Below are 6,000 nucleotides of genomic sequence, written 5' to 3' on the forward strand. Positions count from 1 at the left end.
CCTTGAGTTTTCCTCGTCCCTGAAAAACATCAGCATCTGCATCCTCAACATGAGTCATTTCACCATATGAACCCGTTTCACTAGACCCAGTAAGTTACATGACTTTAACCCAATGATGGCTGTTTTTCCTCCCTTTACTATGACAGCCTGAACCTTGTGAGATGTCTCTACCTCCAGCACCAATGTTCATGTCCCTGAGGTGACAATTGCTTCACCACTGTAATCTTTCAGTCTTCTCCTTTGTTCTGTGTTCAGCCTGGAGTCCTGTCTTCTTCAGTTTCTCCAACACCTCAGCCAGCACAGTGCTCCTGTTCAGAACAGGTCTTGGGGTAAAGGTCTGTCTGCACTGCGGACAGCTATAAACACCTTTCAAATCATCCTGATCCCAGCTTTCCTTAATACAGCCCATACAGTAACTGTGTCCACAGGCAGTAGTCACCGGATCCTTCAGTATATCCAGACAGACAGAACAGCAGAACTGGTCCTGGTCCAGCAGAACTCCCTGCTGAGCCATTTGGACAGTTGTTCACTCTCACACAGACAGATGACACAGAGACTCAGATCAGTTTTGTTTCCACAGACGAGAGGTTGTGGAGGGGAGGGACTTCCTGGTTCTGCCAGAGGGGCTGGGTAAGAGGGAGGGAGGGGTTCGAGGGAGGGAGGGGTTAGAGAGAACTGTGTTCAATGTTAATAGAGCCAAACATTTTAGTTCCTAGGTTAGGACCCTTAATATGGAATACATTAAATAGAGTGGTTAGAATATATAAAGGGTAACAGTTTCTATGAAGTACATATTATAATTATTTTAATGACCTTTATAATGCCTTAAACTGATGTGCTGTGACACTAACTATAAGCCTCCATAATAACTCATACGTGGTTGTAAAACTGTACAATGTGTTATAATTAGCTACAATGGGGGGAGGGGGACTTGAAGTGGATACAATGTACTGTAGGTGAAATGAATACTGGATGTATTGACTGATCATTGAGAATGATGTAACACTTTACATTACAGTGTTTATTGGTGTGTAATTGTTCCTGTTAGTACAGTGGTGTAACAAGTACTGTGATGCCTCATTCTTCCACTGTACCAGCAGCAGTAACCATAACCAGTAATAAGGCTACTGTAATGTAAGGAGTTATAAATCACTGTATGTAATGTATGTAATGATATGTCTCTGTCTTCTAGATGGTGTTCTATACTGTATGTAATGATATGTCTATGTCTTCTAGATGGTGTTCTATACTGTATGTAATGATATGTCTTCTAGATGGGGTTCTATACTGTATGTAATGATATGTCTCTGTCTTCTAGATGGTGTTCTATACTGTATGTAATGATATGTCTATGTCTTCTAGATGGTGTTCTATACTGTATTTAATGATATGTCTATGTCTTCTAGATGGTGTTCTATACTGTATTTAATGATATGTCTATGTCTTCTAGATGGTGTTCTATACTGTATGTAATGATATGTCTTCTAGATGGTGTTCTATACTGTAAACGCATCAGCAACTCATATCATTGAAGGGAATTAATCTGCTGGGAAACACGTCAACAATTCATATCATTAAAGGGAATTAATCTGCTGGGAAACACGTCAACAATTCATATCATTGAAGGGAATTAATCTGCTGGGAAACACGTCAACAATTCATATGATTGAAGGGAATTAATCTGCTGGGAAACACGTCAACAATTCATATCATTAAAGGGAATTAATCTGCTGGGAAACACGTCAACAATTCATATGATTGAAGGGAATTAATCTGCTGGGAAACACATCAACAATTCATATCATTGAAGGGAATTAATCTGCTGGGAAACACGTCAACAATTCATATGATTGAAGGGAATTAATCTGCCGTTCTGAACCTTCTTTTACCACTTCACTATTTGAAATAATTTAAACTTTATCTGAGTTTGATTAAATTTGGCTGGTACAATGGAACCAATAGAACAATGCTAAAAGTTAAAAACCCTGACCACCTGACACTCCAGGCAGGCAAAAGCCAACGCTAAATGTATTTGAAAGAAATTCAAATAGTATTTCAATCCAGTTCAGGAGTACATGATGTTGGTGTATTGGTACTGAATATACCAGAGATGGAGACAGATTGGAACAGAACCAGTGAGAACCAGACCAAGACTCAACCACTAGAGACCTCTAGACCCATGTGTCTCACCTGTAATGAGACCAAGACCAGTTTAAATGTGTCTCACCTGTAATGAGACCAAGACCAGTTTAAATGTGTCTCACCTGTAATGAGACCAAGACCAATTTAAATGTGTCTCACCTGTAATGAGACCAAGACCAGTTTAAATGTGTCTCACCTGTAATGAGACCAAGACCAGTTTAAATGTGTCTCACCTGTAATGAGACCAAGACCAGTTTAAATGTGTCTCACCTGTAATGAGACCAAGACCAATTTAAATGTGTCTCACCTGTAATGAGACAAAGACCGGTTTAAATGTGTCTCACCTGTAATGAGACCAAGACCAGTTTAAATGGGTCTCCCCTGTAATGAGACCAAGACCAGTTTAAATGTGTCTCACCTGTAATGAGACCAAGACCAGTTTAAATGGGTCTCACACCAAACTGGTTTGGAGCGGGGGGGTAACACACCAAACTGGTTTGGAGCGGGGGGGTTCACACCAAACTGGTTTGGAGCGGGGGGGTAACACACCAAACTGGTTTGGAGCGGGGGCTTTCACACCAAACTGGTTTGGAGCGGGGGGGGGTAACACACCAAACTGGTTTGGAGCGGGGTGGTAACACACCAAACTGGTTTGGAGCGGGGGCTTTCACACCAAACTGGTTTGGAGCGGGGGGGTTCACACCAAACTGGTTTGGAGCGGGGGCTTTCACACCAAACTGGTTTGGAGCGGGGGGGTTCACACCAAACTGGTTTGGAGCGGGGGCTTTCACACCAAACTGGTTTGGAGCGGGGGGTTCACACCAAACTGGTTTGGAGCGGGGGGGGGGGTAACACACCAAACTGGTTTGGAGCGGGGGCTTTCACACCAAACTGGTTTGGAGCGGGGGGTTCACACCAAACTGGTTTAGAGCGGGGGGGTTCAAACTTGTCTGGTCTGATGTGAACACTATCCACATGGGAGTGAATCAAACAATCCACCTAGGTTCTCTCAAAAAGGGTGGTCTAGTTCCGTTTCCATTCATACCCCGTGGTGCTGTAGTACCGTGGTGCGGTTTGCTGCAGGTGTCAACCCAGTCCGGACCAAACCCAGGAAAAGAACCAAGCGCTCAGTATTATTGGTTGTTAGACTGGGAGTATTTGATCAAATGCGGCATTAAATTAACTTGATATCTCTGAAACATGTTGTGAATAGCAGTGTATATATGGGCACATCTGTCAGGGGCTCAATACAGTTGTATTCCAGCCACTAGGGGGCAGCCCATGGGGAATAAAGAAGAACAGCTGTATTCCAGCCACTAGGGGGCAGCCCATGGAGAATAAAGAAGAACAGCTGTATTCCAGCCACTAGGGGGCAGCCCATGGAGAATAAAGAAGAACAGCTGTATTCCAGCCACTAGGGGGCAGCCCATAGAGAATAAATAAGGACAGTTGTATTCCAGCCACTAGGGGGCAGCCCATGGGGAATAAAGAAGAACAGCTGTATTCCAGCCACTAGGGGGCAGCCCATGGGGAATAAAGAAGAACAGCTGTATTCCAGCCACTAGGGGGCAGCCCATGGGGAATAAAAAAGAACAGCTGTTTTCCAGCCACTAAGGGGCAGCCCATGGGGAATAAAGAAGAACAGTTGTATTCCAGCCACTAGGGGGCAGCCCATGGGGAATAAAGAAGGACAGTTGTATTCCAGCCACTAGGGGGCAGCCCATGGGGAATAAAGAAGAACAGCTGTATTCCAGCCACTAAGGGGCAGCCCATGGGGAATAAAGAAGAACAGTTGTATTCCAGCCACTAGGGGGCAGCCCATGGGGAATAAAGAAGGACAGTTGTATTCCAGCCACTAGGGGGCAGCCCATGGGGAATAAAGAAGAACAGTTGAAGTAGACTGGTGGAGAGTAAAAAAAACTAACAACAAATGCTGTAACGTCCTGGATCCATTTCATTCTATTAACCTCTTTGGGCTGCAGGGGCAGTATTGAGTAGCCTGGATAAAAGGTGCCCATTTCAAACGGCCTCGTACTCAATTCTTGCTCGTACAATATGCATATTATTATTACTATTGGATAGAAAACACTCTCTAGTTTCTAAAACCGTGAGAATTTTGTCTGTGAGTAAAAGAGAACTCATTTGGCAGCACACTTTCTGACCAGGAAGTGGAAAGTCTGAAATGTGTTCAAGGGCCTGCCTATAAATGGGCATGATACGTATGAATATACTTGCACGTCATACACCTTCCCCTAGATGTCAAGAGGAAGTGAGAGGAGAAATGAGTTGATTACCTTGGTCTGAGATGGAATGCATCCTCTTGGAATGACGTGTCCCCCATTTTCGGTTTTCTGGAAGGCGCGTGGAGGGACCTGTAATTGCCTTCTGAAAAGCTGTCGTTAAAGGCGAATACTATCTCCGGCTTTGATTTTATTTGATACATGTCACAATATCATCGTAAAGTATGTTTTTTCAATATAGTTTTATTAGATTATTGAAATTTTTTCGGGACATTAGGCGTGTTGCTTTGTCTGCATATGTTCAGGAAGGATAGCTTCGCGCCACTTGGCCAGTGTGCTTGCTAATTCAAGAGGGAAAAACGACGTTCTGATACCAAACAAAGACGGTTCTGGACAAAGGACCCCTTGTACAACATTCTGATGGAAGATCACCAAAAGTAGGACCCATTTTGTGATGCTATTTCATATATCTGTCGAACTGTGTACTAGTAGTTTTGCGCACAGAATTTGGCCACTCTCTCGCTAATACATAAGCCTTATGTCGTAATGAAGATATTTTTAGAATTCTAACACTGCGATTGCATTAAGAACTAGTGTATCTATCATTTCCTATACAACATGTATTTTTTTGTAATGTTTATGAATAGCTATTTGGTCAGAATAGGTGAGAGTCTAATAGAAATATCCGCACATTCTGGGAAAAAGATGCTACGTTAGCATAATGGATAACCACTGATTTCAGCTCTAAATATGCACATTTTCGAACAAAACATAAGTGTATGTATAACCTGATGTCATAGGACTGTCATCTGAGGAAGGTTTATGAAGGTTAGTGAAAATTAATATATTTTGCTGGTTTATTCGCTAATGCTAACGTGCCTATTGCTATCGCTAACGTGCCTTGATGAATGAATGCGGTTGTGTGGTAGGCTATTGTAGTAAGCTAATATAATGCTATATTGTGTTTTCGCTGTAAAACACTTAAAAACTCGGAAATATTGGCTGGATTCACAAGATGTTTGTCTTTAATTTGCTGTACACCATCGATTTTCAGAAATGTTTTATGATGAGTATTTAGGTATTTCACGTTGGTCTCTATAATTACTCTGGCTGCTTCGGTGCTATATCTGACGGTAGCTGTGATGGTAGCAGCAATGTAAAACTGATTTATACCTCAAATATGCACATTTTTCGAACAAAACATAGATTTATTGTGTAACATGTTATAGGACTGTCATCTGATGAAGTTGTTTCTTGGTTAGTTTGGTTGGTTCTTGGTTAGTTTGGTTGGTTTCGTGCATGCTACCTGTGCTGTGAAAAATGTCTGTCCTTTTTTGTATTTGGTGGTGAGCTAACATAAATATATGTGGTGTTTTCGCTGTAAAACATTTTATAAATCGGACATGTTGACTGGATTCACAAGATGTGTATCTTTCATTTGCTGTATTGGACTTGTTAATGTGTGAAAGTTAAATATTTCTAAAAAATATTTTTTGAATTTCGCGCTCTGCCTTTTCAGTGGAATGTGGGAGGAGTTCCGCTAGCGAAACGCCGGGCCTGTAAAGGTTTTAACCTCTACCGCTTCTCCCTCCCGGATCCGGGATCCTCCTCACCAAAT

The sequence above is a fragment of the Salvelinus alpinus genome, chromosome 6 (assembly GCF_045679555.1).
Source record: "Salvelinus alpinus chromosome 6, SLU_Salpinus.1, whole genome shotgun sequence".
Classification (NCBI taxonomy): Eukaryota; Metazoa; Chordata; class Actinopteri; order Salmoniformes; family Salmonidae; genus Salvelinus; species Salvelinus alpinus.